This window comes from Aegilops tauschii, chromosome 1, assembly GCF_002575655.3.
Source record: "Aegilops tauschii subsp. strangulata cultivar AL8/78 chromosome 1, Aet v6.0, whole genome shotgun sequence".
In the NCBI taxonomy this organism is placed as follows: domain Eukaryota; kingdom Viridiplantae; phylum Streptophyta; class Magnoliopsida; order Poales; family Poaceae; genus Aegilops; species Aegilops tauschii.
The window spans coordinates 500,826,674-500,852,704 of NC_053035.3; the positions used below are offsets into that span (position 1 = coordinate 500,826,674).

General features: G+C 45.2%; 6 pseudogenes; all 6 read left to right on the top strand.

The window, feature by feature from the left end:
* The first annotated feature begins 681 nt into the window (after window positions 1-681).
* LOC109764414 (plant cysteine oxidase 5-like) lies at window positions 682-4,506 on the top strand (annotated as a pseudogene).
* Window positions 4,507-4,585: 79 nt separating this feature from the next.
* On the top strand, window positions 4,586-5,611 carry LOC120961935 (plant cysteine oxidase 2-like; annotated as a pseudogene).
* A 611-nt stretch (window positions 5,612-6,222) lies between these two features.
* Window positions 6,223-7,722, top strand: LOC109764413 (plant cysteine oxidase 2-like; annotated as a pseudogene).
* A 1,695-nt stretch (window positions 7,723-9,417) lies between these two features.
* LOC120972895 (plant cysteine oxidase 2-like) lies at window positions 9,418-10,028 on the top strand (annotated as a pseudogene).
* A 681-nt stretch (window positions 10,029-10,709) lies between these two features.
* On the top strand, window positions 10,710-12,140 carry LOC123496925 (plant cysteine oxidase 2-like; annotated as a pseudogene).
* A 1,694-nt stretch (window positions 12,141-13,834) lies between these two features.
* LOC109764410 (plant cysteine oxidase 2-like) lies at window positions 13,835-14,445 on the top strand (annotated as a pseudogene).
* Window positions 14,446-26,031: the final 11,586 nt, after the last annotated feature.

The following is a 26,031-nucleotide window of genomic DNA, read 5'->3' on the forward strand; positions in this document are numbered from 1 at the left end:
ATTTAGCATTGTATTTTAACCAATAGACTCTAGAGAGTAGTGACACAACATTGTATTTTCAAATACAATCAATTAGTGGCATACACACTTTTAGCATGTTATTAGAATCTCTAGATTTTACTGGTTCGAAGAAAAATAATGTGTACAAGCGGCCACATATCTATTTCGAGCATGAAGAAAGCCAATTTTTGATAAATGCACTGGATAATTCTATAAAGATGAGGCTAACTCTCCTCATAAATGCACATGCCATGGTAATTGTTGTTACATCCATCGGAGCCCAAATTTGGGTCAACCCTCCTTTTCTGATGGGTCGGTGGTGTCCGGCTGCCATGGCACACTCAAAAATGAGATATCTAGGCAGGAAATCCTCTTTTAATTCTCCCCGGCTGGCGAGGAGGCGAGGGGCGAAGGGAGAATTGGTAGCCTGCAGGTGTCTCCAACATTGTTGGTTTCCAGATGAAGTGCATACTGATGCCATGGCGGTTCGCCGTTTAGGACCTACATGTGTGATACTACAACAATTGTTACAATCTGAACGACGCTTCATCTAGCTTGTTACTGTGGGTAACTAGTTTGGTATCTTTTGTTTACCCAAGCATGTTACCATTCCTCTGCACAACAAACCCGGGATGACCGTCTTCAGCAAGATGCTCTTCGGTTCCAAGCACCTTAATTCGTATGACTGGGCTAGAAGTAACTAAGAGGGTGGAACTAATGCGCTCACCTCAGATGGTAAGTTAGTAGTTTCATTCTCTGTTGCTCTATTTCCTTCTTTTCTTTAGCAATGCTCCAGTTGCGGACAAATCGTTTGCCGATCTATTTCTTGTCCCGACCACTCACTTTAGGGGCTCGTCTAGCAAAGATAAACACAAACACTGCTGTTATCGCTTCATCCGAGACCATAATTCTGTAGCCTGAAAACGGAGGCAACCTGCACTGCTTCACGGCGCTTACCCCTTACAACAGCGCTGCTGGCAGGAACTGCTCGTACTATAGAAAGTCCCGATTCTCAAATACAGCTGGTGAGTGTTTTCTTCCAGTCTTGAATTCAGTTTATGAAGAATATCTGGATGCTTGCTTTTGCTCGCTGACGAAAATGTCCTCTGGTTTCAGGTGCGGTTGACACACGGTACTCCTGGCTCAAGGAGATCCCCAACGACTATCGGATGAAGGGCGTAATGATGCCATGGCACTTTGTCATCCAGAACCTGCATGACCATTGTTACCATGATCTTAACGGCACTCCGTCTAGCTAGTTGTATATAACAGTTGTAACCTGCGAAAGGCAGGCAGTCATTCAGTCCAACCGAGCTCTGACCAGGCTAGCAAGATCTTATTTTTACCCTTATTCGTAGGGGTTGAAACCATCTCCTGTGGTCCGCGATATTCTTCTCGTGCATTGTGGTTTTCACGTGTACAGTCTTGCTTGGTCCAAAATCAGAAACATTTCTGTTTATTTTCGAAAAATGAAAAACAGAAGAAAATTAATATATTGGGAAGCAAAGCATTGGACAGACACATGTGATATGTGGCGGTAGATGGCCTACCCTGCCTGGCAAGGAGGCAAAGCGGGTGGGAGAAGCGGCAACCGACGGGTGTCCGCAGCATGGTAGGATTGCGCGCCCACATGGACCACGCGCGTCTTCGCGTCCAGTTTATTGCAGGCGTGTCTGCCTGACCTGGCAAAGCATGGGGAGACCCAAACGACTAAGAGGGAGGGAGTAGAAATGTATGGCAATAAAGAACCTAATATATGAATGTAAAGAAGGAATAATGTTGGGGATAGAAAAAAAATACTTGAGCAATAAATAATGAAAAAGAAACCGGTGGTAGTATTCGCGTCACCCAGAAGAAACAGTTTCCTCTTGCGCTCTCCTCTTCCGTTATGTTCCAATTCCATATTCTTTCCAAATAGGATCATTTAGCATCGTGTTCGAACCAATACATTCTGGAGTATAGTAACACAACGTCTTTTCAAATAGCATCATTTAGTGGTAGACACACTTTTAGCATGTTATTAGAATCTCTAGATTTTATTGGTTCAAGGAAAATAAGCTATACATGCAGCCTCATTTCCATCTCGGGTATAAAGAAAGGCAATTTTTTAATACATTGCATAATACAATAAATACGAGGCTAACTATCCTCATAAATGCACATGCCATGGTAATGGTTGTTACAACCATCAGAACCCAATTTGGGTCGACCCACATGTTCTGATGGGTCGGTGGTGTCCGGTTGCCCTGGCACACTCAAAAAATAGAAGTGGCGGCGAGTGGGTGCTTCCAGCGTGGCTGGTTTACAGATGTAGTGCATACCGACGCCCTGGTGGTTCGTCGTCTAGGACCTGCATGCGTAATCCAACAACAATTGTGACCATCTGAATGATGCTTCGTCTAACTTGTTGATGTAGATAAGTACAGTTCTAACCAGCGAAAGGCAGGCCGTAAGTCAATCCAACCTTGCTCTCACCAGGCTAGCAAACTCTTTTTTACCCTTATTTATCGGTACGAAACTATCTCATGTGTTCCATGATCTTCTCGTCGTGCGTCGCGATATTCACATGTACAATCTAGCTTAACTAATGGGTCTGGAATCAGAATCATTTCTGTTTCTTTTCCAAAAATGAAAAAGGGGATAAAAATAAATATATTGGGAAGCAAAACATTGGACAAACACATGTGATGTAGGGTGATAGATGGCCAGCCTTGCGTGGTGAGGAGGCAACCCAGGTGGGAGAAGCGGCGGCTGGCGGGTGTCTGTAGCATGGCAGGCTTGCTCGCCCACGTGGAACGCGCGTGCCTCCGCCTCCACTTTACTGCATACGCGTCCGCCTGACCTGGCGAAGGATGGGAGAGCCTCAAACGGCTAAGAGGGAGGGTGTAAGAATATATGGCAATAAATAATCCAATAAATGAAAGTAAAGAGGCATAATGTTTGGGATACAAAAGGAATAATTCAGCAATAAATAATTAAAAATAAACCAGAGGTAGTATTCGCCTCACCCACATGAAGAAGTTTCCTCCTGCGCTCTCCTCTTCCATTGTGTTCCAATTCTATCGAGTTTCCAAATAGCTTCATTTAGCATAGTATTTGAACCAACAAACTCTAGAGAGTAGTGACACAACATTGCCTTTTAAAATAACATCAATTAGTGGTAGACACACTTTTAGCATGTTATTAAAATCTCTAGATTTTATTGGTTCAAAGAAAAATAAAGTGTACATGCAGCCTCATTTCTAATTCGAGCATGAAGAAAGTCAATTTTTGATAAATACACTACATAATTCCATATACACGAGGCTAGCCATCCTCACAAATGCACATGCCATGGTAATGGCTGTTGCAACCATCGGAACCCAAATTTGGGTCGACCCATTGTTCCGATGGGCCGGTGGTGTCTAGCATCCAAGGCACACTAAAAAAAGAGATATCTAGGTAGGAGATCCTCTTACAATTCTCTCTGGCTGGTAAGGAGGCGTCTGGCGAAGGGAGAAGTGGCGGCGTGTCTCTAGCGTGGCTGGTTTCCAGATGAAGCGCAGACCGATGCCATGGAAGTTCGTCTTCTAGGACCTGCATGCGTGATCCTACAACAATTGTTACCATCTGAGTGGTGCTTCATCTACCTAGCTGCTGTGGGTAACTAGTTTGGCATCTTCTGTTTACCCAAGCATGCTGTCGTTCCTCTACACAACCAACCCGGGATGATTGTCTTCAGGAAGATGCTCTTTGGTTCCATGCACCTTAAGTCGGATGACTAGGATAGAAGTAACTCAGAGGGTGGCACTAATGCGCTCACCACCTCATATGGTAAGGTCGTGGTTTCATTCCCTGTTCCTCTATTTCCATCTTTTCTTTAGCAATGCTCCTTTCACTGACAAATCGTTTGCTGATCTACTTCTTGTCCCAACCACTCACTTCAAGGACTCGTCTAGAAATGATAAACCAAACACAGTTGTTGACACTTCAGCCGAGGCCATAGTTCTGTACCCTGAAAACGGAGGCAACCCGCACTGCTTCACGATGCTTAGCACTTGCGCTATTCTCGATGTGATGGGACCCCCTTACAATAGCATTGCTGGCAGGAACTGCGCGTACTATAGCGAGTCTCGGTGGTGAAACACAATTGGTGAGTGTTTTCTTCCAGTATTGAATTCAGTTTATGAAGAACATCTAGATACTTGTTTCTGCTCGCTAACGAAAACGTCCTATGGTTTCAGGAGTGGTTGGCGCACGGTACTCCTGTCTCAAGGAGATCCCCAACAACTTCTGGATGAAGGGTGTAACGATGCCATCGCACTTCGTCGTCTAGGAACCTGCATGACCATTGTTACCATGATCTGAACGGTGCTCCGTCTAACTTCATTTAGCATAGTATTTTAACCAATAGACTCTAGAGAGTAGTGACACAACATTGTCTTTTCAAATACAATCAATTAGTGGTGTACACACTTTTAGCATGTTATTAGAATCTCTAGATTTTGTTGGTTCAAAGAAAAATAATGTGTACATGCGGCCTCATATCTATTTCGACCATGAAGAAAGGCATTTTTTGATAAATACACTGCACAATTCTATAAACATGAGGCTAGCTATCCTCATAAATGCACATGCCATGGTAATAGCTGCTACTACCATCGGAGCCCAAATTTGGGTCGACCCTCCTGTTCTGATGAGTCGGTGGTGTCAGGCTGCCATGGAACACTAAAAAATGAGATATCAGGCGGGAGATCCTCTTTTAATTCTCTCCGGCTGGCGAGGAGGCGAGGGTCGAAGGTAGAAGTGCCAGCTGGTGGGTGTCTCCAACATTGTTGGTTTCCGGATGAAGTGTGTATTGATGCCGTGGCGGTTCGCCATCTAGGACATACATGCATGATACTACAACAATTGTTACAACCTGAACGACGCTTCATCTATCTTGTTGCTGTGGGTAACTAGTTTGGTATCTTCTGTTTACCTAAGCATGTTGTCATTCCACTGCACAACAAACCTGGGATGACCGTCTTCAGCAAGATGCTCTTCGGTTCCATGCACCTTAAGTCGTATGACAGGGCTAGAAGTAACTCAGCGGGTGGAACTAATGCACTGACCACATCTGATGGTAAGTTAGTAGTATCATTCCCTGTTTGTCTATTTCCTTCTTTTCTTCAGCAATGCTCCTGTCGCTGAGAAATCGTTTGCTAATCTATTTCTTGTCCAAGACCAGTCACTTCAGGGGCTCCTCTAGCAAAGATAAACACAAACACTATTGTTGACGCTTGAGCCGAGACCATAGTTTTGCACCCTGAAAATGGAAGCAACCTACACTACTTCACGGCGCTTACCCCTTGCGCTACTCTTGAAGTGATGGGACCCCTTACAACAGCGCTGCTGGCAAGGACTGCTCGTACTATATATAGCAAGTCCCCATTCTCAAATACATCTGGTGAGTGTTTTCTTCCAGTCTTGAATTCGGTTTATGAAGAACATCTGGATGCTTGCTTCTGCTCGCTAACGAAAGAGTCCTCTGGTTTCAGGTGTGGTTTACGCACGGTACTCCTGGCTCAAGGAGATCCCCAACAACTATCGGATGATGGGCGTGACGATGACGTGGCACTTCATCGTCTAGAACCTATGTAACCATTGTTAGCACGATCTAAACGGCGCTCCGTCTAGCTTCATTTAGCATAGTATTTTATCCAATAGACTCCAAAGAGTGGTGACACAACATTGTCTTTTCAAATACAATCAATTAGTGGTATACACACTTTAAGCATGTTATCAAAATCTCTAGATTTTATTGGTTCAAAGAAAATAATGTGTACATGCGGCCTCATATCTATTTCGAGCATGAAGAAAGGCGATTTTTGATAAATACACTGCTTAATTCTATATACACGAGGCTAGCTGTCCTCATAAATGCACATGCCATGGTAATAGTTGTTACAACCATCGGAGCCCAAATTTGGGTAGACCCTCCTGTTCCGATGGGTCGGTGGTGTCTGGTTGCAGGCACACTCAAAAATGAGATATCTAGGCAGGAGATCCTCTTTTAATTCTCTTCGGCTGGCGAGGAGGCGAGGGTCGAAGGGAGAAGTGCCAGCCGGTGGGTGTCTCCAACATTGTTGGTTTCCGGATGAAGTGCATATTGATGCCGTGGCGGTTCGCCGTCTAGGACCTACATGCGTGATACTACAACAATTGTTACAATCTGAACGACGCTTCATCTATCTTGTTGCTGTGGGTAACTAGTTTGGTATCTTCTGTTTACCCAAGCATGTTGTCATTCCTCTGCACAACAAACCTGGGATGACCGTGTTCAGCAAGATGCTCTTCGGTTCCATGCACCTTAAGTCGTATGACTGGGCTAGAAGTAACTTAGAGATTGGAACTAACGTACTCACCACATCAGATGCTAAGTTAGTAGTTTCATTCTCTGTTCCTCTATTTCCTTCTTTTCTTTAGCAACGCTCCTGTCGCTGACAAATTGTTTGTTGATCTGTTTCTTGTCCGGACTAGTCAGTTCAGGGGCTCGTCTAGCAAAGATATACACAAATACTGTTATTGGCGCTTCTGCCGAGACCATAGTTCTGTACCCTGAAAACGGAGGCAACCTGCACTACTTCACGGCGCTTATCCCTTGCGCTACTCTCGACATGATGGGACCCCTTACAACAGCGTTGCTGGCAGGGACTGCTCGTACTATATATAGCAAGTGCCCGTTCTCAAATACAGCTGGTGAGTGTTTTCTTCCAATATTGAATTCAGTTTATGAAGAACATTTGGATGCTTGCTTCTGCTCGCTAACGAAATTGTCCTCTGGTTTCAGGTGTGGTTGACGCACGGTACTCCTGGCTCAAGGAGATCCCCAACAACTATCAGTTGAAGGGCATAACATTGACGTGGCACTTCGTCGTCTAGAACCTGCATGAATATTGTTACCATGATCTTAATGGCACTCCGTCTAGCTTGTTGTAGATAACAGTTGTAACCTGCGAAAGGCAGGCAGGCAGGCAGTGCAACCTAGCTCTAACTAGGCTAGCAAAATCTTCTTTTTAATTACCCTTATTCGTCGGGGTTGAAACTATCTCCTATAGTCCGCGATCTTCTTGTCGTGCGTCGTGGTTTTCACGTGTACAATCTAGCTTGGTCTGGAATCAGAAACCTTTCTGTTTATTTCAAAAAATTGAAAAACAGAAGAAAAATAAATATATTGGGAAGCAAAGCATTGGACAGACACATGAGATATGTGGCGATATATGGCCTACTCTGCCTGGCAAGGAGGCAACGCGGGTGGGAGAAGCGGCAGCCGACAGATGTCTGTAGCGTGGCAGGATCGCGCGCCCACATGGACTGTGCGCGTCTTCACATCCAGTTTAATGCACACGTGTCCGCCTGACCTGACAAAGCATGGGTGAGACCCGAACGACTGAGAGGGAGGGAGTACGAATATATGGCAATAAATAACCCAATAAATGAATGTAAAGAAGAAATAATGTTAGTGATAGGAAAACAATATTTTAGCAATAAATAATGAAAAAGAAACTGGCGGTAGTATTCACCTCGCCCAAAAGAAGCAGTTTCCTCTTGCGCTCTCCTCTGCCGTTGTGTTCCAATTCCATCGTCTTTCCAAATAGCATCATTTAGCATCGTGTTCGAACCAGTAGACTCTAGAGAGTAGTAACACAACATTGTCTTTTCGAATAGCATCATTTAGTGGTAGACACACTTTTAGCATGTTATTAGAATCTCTAGATTTTATTGGTTCAAGGAAAAATAAGCGTTACATGCAGCCTCATTTCCGCCTCGAGTATGAAGAAAGGCGTTTTTTTAATACATTGCATTATACAATAAATACGAGGCTAAGTATCCTCGCAAATGCACATGCCATGGTAATGGCTGTTACAGCCATCGGAACCCAATTCGGGTCGACCCACATGTTCCGATGGGTCGGTGGTGTCCGGTTGCCCTGGCACACTTATAAAATAGAAGTGGCGGCCAGCGGGTGTCTCTAGCGTGGGTGATTTGCAGATGTAGTGCGTACGGACGCCGTGGTGGTTCGCCGTCTAGGACCTGCATGCGTAATCGAACAACAATTGTGACCATCTGAACAATGCTTCGTCTAACTAGTTGATGTAGATAAGTACGGTTCTAACCAGCGAAAGGCAGGCAGTAAGTCAATCCAACCTAGCTCTCACCAGGCTAGCAAACTCTTTTTTACCCTTATTTATCGGGGATGAAACTATCTCATGTGGTCTGTGATCTTCTTGCCGTGCGTCGCGACATTCACGTGTACAATCTAGCTTAACAAATGGGTCTGGAATCAGAAACATTTCTGTTTCTTTTCCAAAAAGGAAAAAGGGAAGAAAAATAAATATATTGGGAAGCAAAACATTGGATAGACACATGTGATGTAGGGTGATAGATGGCCTGCCCTTCCTGTTGAGGTGGCAACGCGGGTGGGAGAAGCGGCAGCTGGTGGATGTCTGTAGCGTAGCAGGCTTGCGTGCCCATGTGGAACACGCATGCCTCCGCGTCCACTTTACTGCACGCGCATCGGCATGACCTGGCGAAGGATGGGAGAGACCCAAACGGCTGAGAGGTAGGGTGTAAGAACATATGGCAATAAATAACCCAATAAATGAAAGTAAAGTGGAATAATGTTTGGGATAGAAAAAGAATACTTGAGCAATAAATAATCAAAAAGAAACCAGAGGTAGTATTTGCCTCGCCCACAGGAAGAAGTTTCCTCTCGCGCTCTCCTCCTCCACTGTGTTCAAATTTCATCGAATTTCCAAATAGCTTCATTTAGCATTGTATTTGAACCAACAAACTCTAGAGAGTAGTGACACAACATTGTCTTTTAAAATAGCATCAATTAGTGATAGACACACTTTTAGCATGTTACTAGAATCTCTAGATTTTATTGTTTCAAAGAAAAATAAGGTGTACATGCTTCCTGATTTCTATTTCGAGCATGAGGAAAGGCGATTTTTGACAAATAAACTACATAATTCTATAAACACGAGGCTAACTATCCTCACAAATGCGCATGCCATGGTAATGGCTGTTACAACCATCCGAACCCAAATTTGGGTCTACCCACCTGTTTCGATGGGACGGTGGTGTCCTGCATCCAAGGCACACTAAAAAAAGAGATATCTAGGCAGCAGTTCCTCTTTTAATTCTCTCTGGCTGGCAAGGAGGCGATGGGCGGGGGGAGAAGTGGCGACCGGAGGGTGTCTCTAGCGTGTCTAGTTTCCAGATGAAGTGCAGACCGATACCGTGGAGGTTCGTCTTCTAGTACCTGCATGCGTGATCCTACAACAATTGTTACCATCTGAATGGTGCTCCGTCTAACTAGCTGTGGGTAACTAGTTTGGCATCTTCTGTTTACCCAAGCATGTTGTTATTCCTCCGCACAACCGACCTGGGATGACTGTCTTCAGGAAGATGCACTTTGGTTCCATGCACCTTAAGTCGGATGACTGGGCTAGAAGTAACTCACAGAATGGCGCTAATGCGCTCACCACCTCATATGGTAAGTTCATAGTTTCATTCCCCATTCCTCTATTTCCTTATTTTCTTGAGCAATGCTCATGCCGCTAAAAAATCGTTTGCTGATCTACTTCTTGTCCTGACCACTCACTTCAGGGGCTCGTCTAGTAATGATAAACACAAACACTGTTGTTGTCGCTTCAGCCGAGGCCATAGTTCTATACCTTGAAAACGGAGGCAAACTGCACTGCTTCATGGTGCTTACCACTTGCACTATGCTCGACCTGATTGGACCCCCTTACAACAACTTTGCTGGCAGGAACTGCACGTACTACAACGGGTCTCGGTTCTAAAACACAGCTGGTGAGTGTTTTCTTCCAGTCTTGAATTCAGTATATGAAGAACACATCTAGATGCTTGCTTCTACTCGCTGATGAAAACGTCCTTTGGTTTCAGGTGCGGTTGGCGCATGGGACTCCTCGCTCAAGGAGATCCCCAACAACTTCTGGATGAAGGGCGTAATGATGCCATCCCACTTCGTCATCTAGGAACCTGCATGACCATTGTTACCATGATCTGAACGGCGCTCCGTCTAGCTTCATTTACCATTGTATTTTAACCAATAGACTCTAGAGAGTAGTGACAAAACATTGTCTTTTCAAATACAATCAATTAGTGGTATACACACTTTAAGCATGTTATCAAAATCTCTAGATTTTATTGGTTCAAAGAAAATAATGTGTACATGCGGCCTCATATCTATTTCGAGCATGAAGAAAGGCGATTTTTGATAAATACACTGCTTAATTCTATATACACGAGGCTAGCTGTCCTCATAAATGCACATGCCATGGTAATAGTTGTTACAACCATCGGAGCCCAAATTTGGGTAGACCCTCCTGTTCCGATGGGTCGGTGGTGTCTGGTTGCAGGCACACTCAAAAATGAGATATCTAGGCAGGAGATCCTCTTTTAATTCTCTTCGGCTGGCGAGGAGGCGAGGGTCGAAGGGAGAAGTGCCAGCCGGTGGGTGTCTCCAACATTGTTGGTTTCCGGATGAAGTGCATATTGATGCCGTGGCGGTTCGCTGTCTAGGACCTACATGCGTGATACTACAACAATTGTTACAATCTGAACGACGCTTCATCTATCTTGTTGCTGTGGGTAACTAGTTTGGTATCTTCTGTTTACCCAAGCATGTTGTCATTCCTCTGCACAACAAACCTGGGATGACCGTGTTCAGCAAGATGCTCTTCGGTTCCATGCACCTTAAGTCGTATGACTGGGCTAGAAGTAACTTAGAGATTGGAACTAACGTACTCACCACATCAGATGCTAAGTTAGTAGTTTCATTCTCTGTTCCTCTATTTCCTTCTTTTCTTTAGCAACGCTCCTGTCGCTGACAAATTGTTTGTTGATCTGTTTCTTGTCCGGACTAGTCAGTTCAGGGGCTCGTCTAGCAAAGATATACACAAATACTGTTATTGGCGCTTCTGCCGAGACCATAGTTCTGTACCCTGAAAACGGAGGCAACCTGCACTACTTCACGGCGCTTATCCCTTGCGCTACTCTCGACATGATGGGACCCCTTACAACAGCGTTGCTGGCAGGGACTGCTCGTACTATATATAGCAAGTGCCCGTTCTCAAATACAGCTGGTGAGTGTTTTCTTCCAGTATTGAATTCAGTTTATGAAGAACATTTGGATGCTTGCTTCTGCTCGCTAACGAAATTGTCCTCTGGTTTCAGGTGTGGTTGACGCACGGTACTCCTGGCTCAAGGAGATCCCCAACAACTATCAGTTGAAGGGCATAACATTGACGTGGCACTTCGTCGTCTAGAACCTGCATGAATATTGTTACCATGATCTTAATGGCACTCCGTCTAGCTTGTTGTAGATAACAGTTGTAACCTGCGAAAGGCAGGCAGGCAGGCAGTGCAACCTAGCTCTAACTAGGCTAGCAAAATCTTCTTTTTAATTACCCTTATTCGTCGGGGTTGAAACTATCTCCTATAGTCCGCGATCTTCTTGTCGTGCGTCGTGGTTTTCACGTGTACAATCTAGCTTGGTCTGGAATCAGAAACCTTTCTGTTTATTTCAAAAAATTGAAAAACAGAAGAAAAATAAATATATTGGGAAGCAAAGCATTGGACAGACACATGAGATATGTGGCGATATATGGCCTACTCTGCCTGGCAAGGAGGCAACGCGGGTGGGAGAAGCGGCAGCCGACAGATGTCTGTAGCGTGGCAGGATCGCGCGCCCACATGGATTGTGCGCGTCTTCACATCCAGTTTAATGCACACGTGTCCGCCTGACCTGACAAAGCATGGGTGAGACCCGAACGACTGAGAGGGAGGGAGTACGAATATATGGCAATAAATAACCCAATAAATGAATGTAAAGAAGAAATAATGTTAGTGATAGGAAAACAATATTTTAGCAATAAATAATGAAAAAGAAACTGGCGGTAGTATTCACCTCGCCCAAAAGAAGCAGTTTCCTCTTGCGCTCTCCTCTGCCGTTGTGTTCCAATTCCATCGTCTTTCCAAATAGCATCATTTAGCATCGTGTTCGAACCAGTAGACTCTAGAGAGTAGTAACACAACATTGTCTTTTCGAATAGCATCATTTAGTGGTAGACACACTTTTAGCATGTTATTAGAATCTCTAGATTTTATTGGTTCAAGGAAAAATAAGCGTTACATGCAGCCTCATTTCCGCCTCGAGTATGAAGAAAGGCGTTTTTTAATACATTGCATTATACAATAAATACGAGGCTAAGTATCCTCGCAAATGCACATGCCATGGTAATGGCTGTTACAGCCATCGGAACCCAATTCGGGTCGACCCACATGTTCCGATGGGTCGGTGGTGTCCGGTTGCCCTGGCACACTTATAAAATAGAAGTGGCGGCCAGCGGGTGTCTCTAGCGTGGGTGATTTGCAGATGTAGTGCGTACGGACGCCGTGGTGGTTCGCCGTCTAGGACCTGCATGCGTAATCGAACAACAATTGTGACCATCTGAACAATGCTTCGTCTAACTAGTTGATGTAGATAAGTACGGTTCTAACCAGCGAAAGGCAGGCAGTAAGTCAATCCAACCTAGCTCTCACCAGGCTAGCAAACTCTTTTTTACCCTTATTTATCGGGGATGAAACTATCTCATGTGGTCTGTGATCTTCTTGCCGTGCGTCGCGACATTCACGTGTACAATCTAGCTTAACAAATGGGTCTGGAATCAGTAACATTTCTGTTTCTTTTCCCAAAAGGAAAAAGGGAAGAAAAATAAATATATTGGGAAGCAAAACATTGGATAGACACATGTGATGTAGGGTGATAGATGGCCTGCCCTTCCTGTTGAGGTGGCAACGCGGGTGGGAGAAGCGGCAGCTGGTGGATGTCTGTAGCGTAGCAGGCTTGCGTGCCCATGTGGAACACGCATGCCTCCGCGTCCACTTTACTGCACGCGCATCGGCATGACCTGGCGAAGGATGGGAGAGACCCAAACGGCTGAGAGGTAGGGTGTAAGAACATATGGCAATAAATAACCCAATAAATGAAAGTAAAGTGGAATAATGTTTGGGATAGAAAAAGAATACTTGAGCAATAAATAATCAAAAAGAAACCAGAGGTAGTATTTGCCTCGCCCACAGGAAGAAGTTTCCTCTCGCGCTCTCCTCCTCCACTGTGTTCAAATTTCATCGAATTTCCAAATAGCTTCATTTAGCATTGTATTTGAACCAACAAACTCTAGAGAGTAGTGACACAACATTGTCTTTTAAAATAGCATCAATTAGTGATAGACACACTTTTAGCATGTTACTAGAATCTCTAGATTTTATTGTTTCAAAGAAAAATAAGGTGTACATGCTTCCTGATTTCTATTTCGAGCATGAGGAAAGGCGATTTTTGACAAATAAACTACATAATTCTATAAACACGAGGCTAACTATCCTCACAAATGCGCATGCCATGGTAATGGCTGTTACAACCATCCGAACCCAAATTTGGGTCTACCCACCTGTTTCGATGGGACGGTGGTGTCCTGCATCCAAGGCACACTAAAAAAAGAGATATCTAGGCAGCAGTTCCTCTTTTGATTCTCTCTGGCTGGCAAGGAGGCGATGGGCGGGGGGAGAAGTGGCGACCGGAGGGTGTCTCTAGCGTGTCTAGTTTCCAGATGAAGTGCAGACCGATACCGTGGAGGTTCGTCTTCTAGTACCTGCATGCGTGATCCTACAACAATTGTTACCATCTGAATGGTGCTCCGTCTAACTAGCTGTGGGTAACTAGTTTGGCATCTTCTGTTTACCCAAGCATGTTGTTATTCCTCCGCACAACCGACCTGGGATGACTGTCTTCAGGAAGATGCACTTTGGTTCCATGCACCTTAAGTCGGATGACTGGGCTAGAAGTAACTCACAGAATGGCGCTAATGCGCTCACCACCTCATATGGTAAGTTCATAGTTTCATTCCCCATTCCTCTATTTCCTTATTTTCTTGAGCAATGCTCATGCCGCTAAAAAATCGTTTGCTGATCTACTTCTTGTCCTGACCACTCACTTCAGGGGCTCGTCTAGTAATGATAAACACAAACACTGTTGTTGTCGCTTCAGCCGAGGCCATAGTTCTATACCTTGAAAACGGAGGCAAACTGCACTGCTTCATGGTGCTTACCACTTGCACTATGCTCGACCTGATTGGACCCCCTTACAACAACTTTGCTGGCAGGAACTGCACGTACTACAACGGGTCTCGGTTCTAAAACACAGCTGGTGAGTGTTTTCTTCCAGTCTTGAATTCAGTATATGAAGAACACATCTAGATGCTTGCTTCTACTCGCTGATGAAAACGTCCTTTGGTTTCAGGTGCGGTTGGCGCATGGGACTCCTCGCTCAAGGAGATCCCCAACAACTTCTGGATGAAGGGCGTAATGATGCCATCCCACTTCGTCATCTAGGAACCTGCATGACCATTGTTACCATGATCTGAACGGCGCTCCGTCTAGCTTCATTTACCATTGTATTTTAACCAATAGACTCTAGAGAGTAGTGACAAAACATTGTCTTTTCAAATACAATCAATTAGTGGTATACACACTTTTAGCATGTTATTAGAGTCTCCAGATTTTATTAGTTCGAAGGAAAATAATGTGTAAATGCGGCCTCTAGATTTTATCTCTAGATTTCAGATACAATCTATTTCGAGCATGAAGAAAGGCGATTTTTGATAAATACACTTCAAAATTCTATAAACAAGAGGCTAACTATCCTCATATATGCAAATGTCATGGTAATAGATGTTACAACCATCGGAGCCCAAATTTGGGTCGATCCTCCTGTTCCGATGGGTCGGTGGTGTCCGGCTGCCATGGCACACTCAAAAAAGAGATATCTAGGCAGGAGATCCTCTTTTAATTCTCACCGGCTGGCGAGGAGGCGAGGGTCGAAGGGAGAAGTGGCAGCTGGCAAGTGTCTCCAACATTGTTGGTTTCCGGATGAAGTGCATACTGATGCCATGGCGGTTCGCCAGCTAGGACCTACATGCGTGATACTACGAGAATTGTTACAATCGGAATGACACTTCATCTAGCTTGTTGTTGTGGGTAACTAGTTTGGTATCTTTTGTTTACCCAAGCATGTTGTCACTCCTCTGCACAACAAACCCGGGATGACCGTCTTCAGCAAGATGCTCTTCGGTTCCATGCACCTTAAGTCGTATGACTGGGCTAGAAGTAACTTAGAGGGTGGAACTAATGAGCTCACCACATCAGATGGTAAGTCAATAGTTTCATTCCATGTTCCTCTATTTCCTTCTTTTTTTAGCAATGCTCCTGTCGGTGACAAATCGTTTGGTGATCTATTTCTTGTCCTGACCACTCACTTCAGGGGTCATCTAGCAAAGATAAACACAAACACTGTTGTTGACGCTTCAGCCGAGACCATAGTTTGTACCCTGAAAACGGAGGCAACATGCACTAGTCCACGGCGCTTACCCCTTGTGCTACTCTCGGCGTGATGGGACCCCTTAGAACAGCGCTGCTGGCAGGGACTGCTCGTACTATAGCATGTCCCCATTCTCAAATACAGCTGGTGAGTGTTTTCTTCCAGTCTTGAATTCAGTTTATGAAGAAAATCTGGATGCTTGCTTTTGCTCATTGACAAAAATGTCCTCTGGTATCAGGTGTGGTTGACGCACGGTACTCCTAGCTCAAGGAGATCCCCAACAATTATTGGATGAAGGGTGTAACAATGTCGTGGCAATTCGTCGTCAAGAACCTGCATGACCATTGTTACTCTTAACGGCGCTTTGTTTAGCTTGCTGTAGATAACAGTTGTCACCTGCAAAAGGCAGGCAGTCAGTCAGTCCAACCTAGCTCTGACCAGGCTAGCAAAATCTTCTTTTTACCCTTATTCGTCGGGGAAGGAACTATCTCCTGTGGTTCGCGATCTTCTTGTCGTGGGTCGTGGTTTTCACGTGTAAAGTCTAGCTTGGTTGGAATCAGAAACCTTTCTATTTATGTTCAAAAAATGAAAAACAGAAGAAAAATAAATATATTGGGAAGCAAAGCATTGGAAGGACAAATGTGATATGTGCCGATAGATGGCCTACCCTTCCTGGCAAGGAGGCAACGTGGGTGGGAGAAGCGGCAGCCGGTGGGTGTCTGTAGCGTGGAAGGATTGCGCGCCCACATGGACTGCGCCGTCTTCGCGTCCAGTTTACCGCACATGTGTCCGCCTGACCTGGCAAAGCATGGGTGAGACCCGAACGACTGAGAGGGAGGGAGTATGAATATATGGCAATAAATAACCCAATATATGAATGTAAAGAAGGAATAATGTTAGGGATACAAAAACAATACTTGAGTAATAAATAATGAAAAAGAAACCGGAGGTAGTATTCACCTCGCCCAAAAGAAGCAGCTTCCTCTTGCGCTCTCCTCTTCCATTGTGTTCCAATTCCATCGTCTTTCCAAATTGCATCATTTAACATCATGTTCGAACCAATAGACTCTAGAGAGTAGTAACACAACATTGTCTTCTCAAATAGCATCATTTACTGGTAGACACACTTTTAGCATGCTATTAGAATCTCCAGATTTTATTGGTTTAGAGAAAAGTAAGTTGTACATGCAGCCTCATTTCCATGTCGAGTAGGAATATAGGCGATTCTTTTAATACATTGCATAATACAATAAATACGAGGCTAGCTATCCACACAAATGCACACACCATGGTAACGGTTATTACAACCATCGGAACCCTATTTGTGTCGCCCCACCTTTCTCATGGGTCGGTGGTGTCCGGTTGCCCTAGCACACTCAAAAAATAGAAGAGGCGGCCAGCGGGTGTCTCCAGCGTGGATCGTTTCCAGATGTAGTGCATACCGACGCCGTGGTGGTTCGTCGTCTAGGACCTGCATGCGTAATCCAACAACAATTGTGCCCATTTTAACGATTCTTCATCTAACTTGTTGAAATAGATAAGTACAGTTCTAACTAGCGAAGGGCAGGCAGTAAGCAATCCAACCTAGCTCTCACCAGGTTAGCAAACTCTTTTTTACCCTTATTTATCGGGAATGAAACTATCTCATGTGGTCCATGAGCTTCTTGTCGTGCGTCGCGATATTCACATGTACAATCTAGCTTAACTAATGGATCTGGAATCAGAAACGTTTCTGTTTCTTTTCCAAAAATGAAAAGGGGAAGAAAAATAAATATATTGGGAAGCAAACATTGGACAGACACATTTGATGTAGGGTGATAGATGGCCTGCCCTGCCTGGCGAGGAGGCAACGCAGGTGAGAGAAGCGGCGGCTGGCGGGTGACAGTAGCGTGGCAGGCTTGCGCGCCCACGTGGAGCGCGCGTGCCTCCGCGTCCATTTTACTTCGTGCGCATCTGCCTGACCTAGCGAAGGATAGGAGAGACCCAAATGGCTGAGATGGAGGGTGTAAGAATATATGGCAATAAATGACCCAATAAATGAAAGTAAAGAGGAATAACGTTTGGGATAGAAAAAATATACTTGAGCAATAAATAATTAAACAGAAACCAGAGGTAGTATTTGCCTCACCCACAGGAAGAAGTTTCCTCTCGCGCTCTCCTCCTCCATTGTGTTCCAATTCCATCGACTTTCCAAATAGTTTCATTTAGCATAGTGTTTGAACCAACAAACTCTAGAGAGTAGTGACACAACATTGTCTTTTAAAATAGCATCAATTAGTGGTAGACAAACTTTTAGCATGTTACTAGAATCTCTAGATTTTATTGGTTCAAAGAAAAATAAGGTGTACATGCGGCCACATTTCTATTTCGAGCATCAAGAAAGGCGATTTTTGATAAATACACTACATAATTCTATAAACACGAGGCTAACTATCCTCACAAATGCGCATGCCATGGTAATGGTTGTTACAACCATCGGACCCCAAATTTGGGTCGACCCACCTGTTCAGATCGGTCGGTGGTGTCCGGCATCCAAGGCACACTTAGAAAAAGAGATATCTAGGTAGGAGATCTTCTTTTAATTCTCTCTGGCTGGCAAGGATGCGACGAGCGGAGGGAGAAGTGGCGGCCGGTGGGTGTCTCTAGCGTGGCTGGTTCCCAGATGAAGTGCAGACCGATGTCATGGCGGTTCGTCTTCTAGGACCTGCATGCGGGATCCTAAAATAATTGTTACCATCTGAATGGTGCTTCTTCTACCTAGTTGTTGTGGGTAACTAGTTTGGTGTCTTCTGTTTGCCCAAGCATGCTGTCATTCCTCTGCACAACCAACCCGGGATGACTGTCTTCAGTAAGATGCTCTTTGGTTCCATGCACCTTAAGTCGGATGACTGGGCTAGAAGTAACTCAGAGGGTGGCGCTAATGCGCTCACCACCTCATATGGTAAGTTTCATTCCCCATTCCTCTATTTCCTTATTTTCTTTAGCAATGCTCCTGTCGCTTACAAATCGTTTCTTGATCTACTTCTTGTCCTAACCACTCACTTCAGGGGCTCGTCTAGCAATGATAACCACAAACACTATTGGTGACGCTTCAGCCGAGGCCATAGTTATGTACCCTGAAAACAGAGCCAACCTGCACTCCTTCACAGTGCTTACCACTTGCGCTATTCTCGACTTGATGTGACCCCCTTACAACAACGTTGCTGGCAGGAACTGCGCGTACTACAGCGAGTCTAGGTTCTGAAACACAGCTGGTGAGTGGTTTCTTCCAGTCTTGAATTCAGTTTATGAAGAACATCTAGATGCTTGCTTCTGCTCGCTGACGAAAACATCCTCTGGTTTCAGGTGTGGTTGGCGCATAGTACTCCTGGCTCATGGAGATCCCCAACAACTTCTAGACGAAGGGCTTAACGATGCCGTCACACTTCGTCGTCTAGAAACCTGCATGACCATTGTTACCATGATTTGAACGACGCTCCGTCTAGCTTCATTTAGCATAGTATTTTAGCCAATAGACTCTAGAGAATAGTGAGACACAACATTGTCTTTTCAAATACAATCAATTAGTGGTATACACACTTTTAGCATGTTATTGGAATCTCTAGATTTTATTGGTTCGAAGGAATGTACATGCGGTCTCATATCGATTTCGAGCATGAAGAAAGGCAATTTTTGATAAATACACTGCATAATTCTATAAACATGAGGCTAACTATCCTCATAAATGCGCATGCCATGGTAATAGCTGTTACAACTATCGGAGCCCAAATTTGGGTCGACCCTTGATACGTCTCTAACGTATCTATAATTTTTTATTGTCCATGCTGTTATATTATCATTCTTGGATGTTTTATAGTCGTTTTATAGTCATTTTATATCATTTTTGGTACTAACCTATTTACATAGTGCCAAGTGCCGGTTGGTGTTTTCTGCATGTTTTTTACATCACAGGAAATCAATACCAAACGGAGTCCAATCGCAGTGAAACTTTTTGTGGATTTTTTTGGACCAGAAGACATCCGGTGAGCCGGAGAAGCACCTGGGGATGCTTCCAGGGGAGCACAACCCACCAGGGCGCGCCTAGGTGGGTTGTGCCCACCTCGAGTGCCCCCAAACCGCCTCTTTGCTCTATAAATACCCCAATATTCCAGAAACCCTAGGGGAGTCGACGAAAATCAATTCCAGCCACCCCAAGTTCCTGAAACCACAGATTCAATCTAGACACCATCTCGGAGGGGTGCATCATGTCCATTGGTGCCTCTCCGATGATGCGTGAGTATTTCTTTGTAGACCTACGGGTCCGTAGTTAGTAGCTAGATGGCTTCCTCTCTCTCGTTTGATTCTCAATACAATGGTCTCTTGGAGATCCATATGATGTAACTCTTTTTGCGGTGTGTTTGTTGGGATCCGATGAACTTTGAGTTTATGATCAGATCTACCTTTTTATTCATGAAAGTTATTTGAGTCTTCTTTGATCTCTTATATGCATGATTGCTTATAGCCTCATAGTTCTTCTCCTATATTTGGGTTTTGTTTGGCCAACTTGATATATTTATCTTGCAATGGGAAGAGGTGCTTTGTAATGGGTTCGATCTTACGATGCTTGATCCCGGTGACAGAAAGGGAAACGACACGTATCTATCGTTGCTATTAAGGATAACAAGATGGGGTCTATTTTTAAATAAATAGATCTTGTCTACATCATGTCATCGTTCTTATCGTATTACTCCGTTTTTCCATGAACTTGATACATTAGATGCATGCTGGATAGCAGTCGATGTGTGGAGTAATAGTACTAGATGCAGGCAGGAGTCGGTCTACTAATCTTGGACGTGATGCCTATATAGTGATCATTTCCTGGATATCGTCATGATTATTTGAAGTTCTATCAATTTCCCAAAAGTAATTTGTTCACCTACCGTTTGCTACTTTTCTCGAGAGAAGCCACTAGTGAAACCTACGGCCCCTAGGTCTCTTCTTTATTATATTTGCCTTTGCGATCTATTTTCCTTTGCTTTTATTTTCAGATCTATTAGACCCTTCTGTTTCGAGGGGTCGGTGGTGTCCGGCTGCCATGGCACACTCAAAAATGAGATATCTAGGCAGGAGATCCTCTTTAAAGTCTCCCCGGCTGGCGAGGAGGCGAGGGTCGAAGGGAGAAGTGGCAGCCGGCGAGTGTCTCTAACATTGTTGGTTTCCGTATGAAGTGCATACTGATACCGTGGCGGTTCGCCATCTAGGACCTACATACATGATACTACAATAATTGTTACAATTCGAATGACGCTTCATCTAGCTTGGTTCCGTGGGTAACTAGTTTGGTATCTTCTGTTTACCCAAGCATGTTGTCATTCCACTGCACAACAAAACCGGGATGACCGTCTTTAGCAAGATGCTCTTCGGTTCCATGAACCTTAAGTCGTATGACTAGGCTAGAAGTAACTCAGAGGGTGGAACTAATGGGCTCACCACATCAGATGGTAAGTTAGTAGTTTCATTCCCTGTTCCTCTATTTCCTTCTTTTCTTTAGTAATGCTCCTGTCACAGACAAATCGTTTGCCGATCTATTTCTTGTCCTGACCACTCACTTCAGGGGCTCGTCTAGCAAACATAAACACAAACACTGTTTTTGATGCTTCAGCCGAGACCATAGTTTTGTACCCAGAAAACGGAGGCAACCTGCACTACTTCACGACGCTTACCCCTTGCGCTACTCTCGACGTGATGGGACCCCTTACAACAGCGTTGCTGGCAGGGAGTGCTCGTACTATAGCAAGTCCCCATTCTCAAATACAGCTGGTGAGTGTTTTCTTCCAATCTTGAATTCATCTTATGAAGAACATCTGGATGCTTGCTTCTGCTCGCTAACAAAAATGTCCTCTGGTTTTAGGTGTGGTTGACGCACGGTGCTCCTGGCTCAAGGAGATACCCAATAACTATCGGATGAATGGTGTAATGATGTCGTGGCACTTCGTCGTCTAGAACCTGCATGACCATTGTTACCCTGATCTTAACGGCACTCCGTCTAGCTTGTTGTAGATAATAGTTGTAACCTACGAAAGGCAGGCAGTCAGTCAGTCCAACCTAGCTCTGACAAGGCTAGCAAAATCTTGTTTTTACCCTTATTCGTCGGGGTTCAAATTATCTCCTGTGGTTCGCGATCTTCTTGTCGTGCGCCATGGTTTTGACGTGTATAGTCTAGCTTGGTCAAGAATCAGCAACCTTTCTATTGGGAAGAACAATAAATATATTGGGAAGTAAATCATTGGATAGACACATGTGATATGTGGCGATATATGGCCTACCCTGCCTGGCAAGGAGGCAACGTGGGTGGGAGAAGCGGCAGCCGACAGGTGTCTGTAGCGTGGCAGGATTGCGCGCTCACATGGACCGCACCGTCTTCGCGTTCAGTTTACCGCGCGCGTGTCCGCCTGACCTGGCAAAGCATGGGTGGGACCCGAACGACTGAGAGGGAGGGAGTACGAATATATGGCAAATAACCCAATATATGAATGTAAAGAAGGAATAATGTTAGGGATAGAAAAACAATACTTGAGTAATAAATAATGAAAAAGAAACCAGAGGTAGTATTCGCCTCGCCCGGAAGAAGCAGTTTCCTCTTGCGCTCTCCTCTTCCATTGTGTTCCAATTCCAAATAGCATCATTTAGCATCTTGTTCGAACCAATAGACTCTAGAGAGTACTCACACAACATTGTCTTCTCAAATAGCATCTTTTAGTGGTAGACGCACTTTTAGCATGTTATTAGAATCTCTAGATTTTATTGGTTCAAAAAAATAAGCTATACATGCAGCCTCATTTCCATCTCGATTATGAAGAAAGGCGATTTTTTTAATACATTGTATAATAAAATAAATACGAGGATAACTATCCTTACAAATGCACATGCCATGGTAATGGTTACTACAACCCTCGGAACCCTATTTGGGTCGACCCACCTATTCTGATGGGTCGGTGGCGTCCGGTTGCCCTATCACACTCAAAAAATAGAAGTGGTGGCCATCGGGTGTCTCCAGCGTGGCTGCTTTCCAGATGTAGTGCATACCAACGCCGTGGTGGTTCGTCGTCTATGACCTGCATGCATAATCCAACAACAATTATGACCATCTGAATGATGCTTCATCTAACTTGTTAATATAGATAAGTACAGTTCTAACTGGCGAAAGGTTGGCTGTAAGTCAATCCAACCTAGCTCTCACCAGGCTAGCAAACTCTTTTTACCCTTATTTATCAGGCATGAAACTACCTCATGTGGTCTGTGATCTTCTTGTCGTGTGTCGCGATATTCACGTGTACAATCTAGCTTAACTAATGGGTCTGGAATCAAAAACATTTCTGTTTCTTTTCCAAAAATGAAAAAGGGAAGAAAAATAAATATATTGGGAAGCAAAACATTGGACAGACACATGTGATGTAGGGTGATAGATGGCCTGCCCTGCCTGGTGAGGAGTCCACGCGGGTGGGAGAAGCGGCGGCTGGCGGGTGTCTGTAGCGTGGCAGGCTTGCGCGCCCACCTGGAACGCGTGTGCCTCCGCGTCCACTTTACTGCATGTGCGTCCTCCTGACCTGGCGAAGCATGGGAAAGACCCAAGCGGCTGAGAGTGAGGATGTAAGAATATATGGCAATGAATAACCCAATAAATGAAAGAAAATAAGAAATAATGTTTGGGATAGAAAAAGAATACTTGAGCAAAAAATAATTAAAAGGAAACCAGAGGTAGTATTCGCGTCACCCACAGGAAGAAGTTTCCTCTCGCACTCTCCTCCTCCATTGTGTTCCAATTCCATCGACTTTCCAAATAGCTTCATTTTAAGCAAAGTATTTGAACCAACAGACTCTAGAGAGTACTGACACAACATTGTCTTTTAAAATTGCATCAATTAGTGGTATACACACTTTTAGCATGTTATTAGAATCTTTAGATTTTTTGTGTTCAAAAAAAATAAGGTGTACATGCGGCCTCATTTATATTTCGAGCACGAAGAAAGGTGATTTTTGATAAATACATTTCATAATTCAATAAATACGAGGCTAACTATCCTCACAAATGCACATGCCATGGTAATGGCTATTACAACAATCGGAACCCAAATTTGGGTCGACCCACCTGTTCCGATGGGTCGGTGACGTCCGGCATCCAAAGCACACTTAAAAAAAGAGATATCTAGGTAGAAGATCCTCTTTAATTCTCTCTGTCTGGCAAGGAGGCGACGGGCGGAGGGAGAAGTGGCGGCCGGTGGGTGTCTCTAGCGTGGCTGGTTTCCAGATGAAGTGCAGACCGATGCCGTGGCGGTTCGTCTTGTAGGACCTGCATGCGTGATCCTACAACAATTGTTACCATCTGAATGGTGCTTCATCTACCTAGTTGCTGTGGGTAACTAGTTTGGTATCTTCTGTTTACCCAAGCATGCTGTCATTCCTCTACACAACCAACCCGGGGTGACTGTCTTCAGGAAGATGCTCTTTGGTCCATGCACCTTAAGTCGGATGAGTGGGCTAGAAGTAACTCAGAGGGTGGCGCTAATGCGCTCACCACATCATATGATAAATTCATAGTTTCATTCCCCGTTCCTCTATTTCCTTCGTTTCTTTAGCAATGCTCCAGTCGCTGACAAATCGTTTGCTGATCTACTTCTTATCCTGACCACTCACTTCAGGGGCTCATCTAGCAATGATAAGCACAAACACTGTTGTTGATGCTTCAGCCGAGGCCATAGTTCTGTACCCTGAAAACAGAGGCAACCTGCACTTCTTCATGGTGCTTACCACTTGCGCTATTCTCGACGTGATGGGACCCCCTTAGAACAGCGTTGCTGGCAGGAACTGCGCGTACTACAGCGAGTCTCAGTTCTGAAACACAACTGGTGAGTGTTTTCTTCCAGTCTTGAATTCAGTTTATGAAGAACGTCTAGATGCTTGCTTATGCTCGTTGATGAAAACGACCACTGGTTTCAGGGTTTGGTTGGCTCACAGTACTCCTGGCTCAAGGAGAAAACCAACAACTTCTGGATGAAGAGTGTAACGATGCCGTGGCACTTCGTCGTCTAGGAAGCTGCATGACCATTGTTACCATGATCTGAACAGCGCTCCGTCTAGCTTCATTTAGCATAGTCTTTGAACTAATAGACACTAGAGAGTACTAACACAACATTGTCTTTTCAAATAGCATCATTTAGTGATAGACACACTTTAGCATGTTATTAGAATCTCTAGATTTTATTGGTTGGAAGAAAAATAAGGTGTACATGCGGCCTCATATCTATTTCGTGCATAAGAAAGGCAATTTTTGATAAATACATTTCATAATTCAATAAATACGAGGCTAACAATCCTCACAAATGTGCAAGCTATGATAATGGCTGTTACAACCATCGGCTCCCAAATTTGGGTCGACCCTCCTGTTCCGACGGGTCGGTGGTGTCTGGCGGCCATGGCACACTCAAAAATGAGATATCTAGGCAGGAGATCCTCTTTTAATTCTCTCCGGCTGGAGAGGAGGCGAGGGCGAAGGGAGAACTGGCAGCCGACGTGTGTCTCCAACATTGTTTGTTTCCAGATGAAGTGCATATTGATGCCGTGTCGGTTCGCCGTCTAGGACCTACATGCGTGATACTACAACAATTGTTACAATCTGAACGACGCTTCATCTAGCTTGTCGCTATGGGTAACTAGTTTGGTATATTCGTTTCACCAAGCAAGTTGTCATTCCTCTGCACAACAAACCTGGGATGACCATCTTCAGCAAGATGCTCTTCGGTTCCATGCACCTTAAGTCATACAACTGGGCTAGAAGTAACTCAGAGGGTGGCACTAAGAGCATCTCCACCCGTCCCCCCAGGAAGGCCCCCAAGAGCACTTTTCCAGCGCCGGCGGTCAAAAAAGTTTCCACTCGCGCCCCCAGGAGCACAAATATTGCCGGATTTGGCCAAAACTATGACCGGCGCTCTCATCCCATTCCTAGGATCTCGGGGGGCAGCTGGGGGAGGAGAGAGAGTGTTTTGCATGCGGTTGGGCCCGCCGTCAGCCTCCCACTCCCTCTCTCCTCACCTTTTTCTCCGGGGCCCACCCACGTGCCTTCCCACGAACTCGCCTCGCTCTCCCCAACCTCTCTCTCTCGCCGCAGCCCTCCCCAACCTCTCTCCCTCGCTGCGGCCCTCCCCAACCTCACCGGCAACTGCCTCTCCGGCCGGATCCCACGGGCACTCCCCATGATGCTCGTCGCGCGCCGCCGCCCTGCTCTTCTCGTCATCCAGGTAGTAGTCTCGCGCTGGAACAGCGCCGGGCCGCGGCGGGAGGCGGTGTCAGAGCCGGCCAGGCCCCTGAAGTGCTCGTCCTCGACTCCACCAGCGGCACCGGGTCTAGCCCCGTCCGCTCACCGGCTCGCCGCCCGTCCGCCTCCTCGCCCCCGCCGGCTCCTCCCTCTGCCGAGGTGCCGCGACTAGCTCCACCTGCCCCGTGTAACGACTCCGCCCGCTCACAGCCTCGTCCGTGCTCCCCACCTCGCACATCGCCCTGACCTGCGGCTGCGCGTCCCCTTGCCGGCCGCTCCTCACGCTCGTCCCCGCCCCTCCTCACGCTCG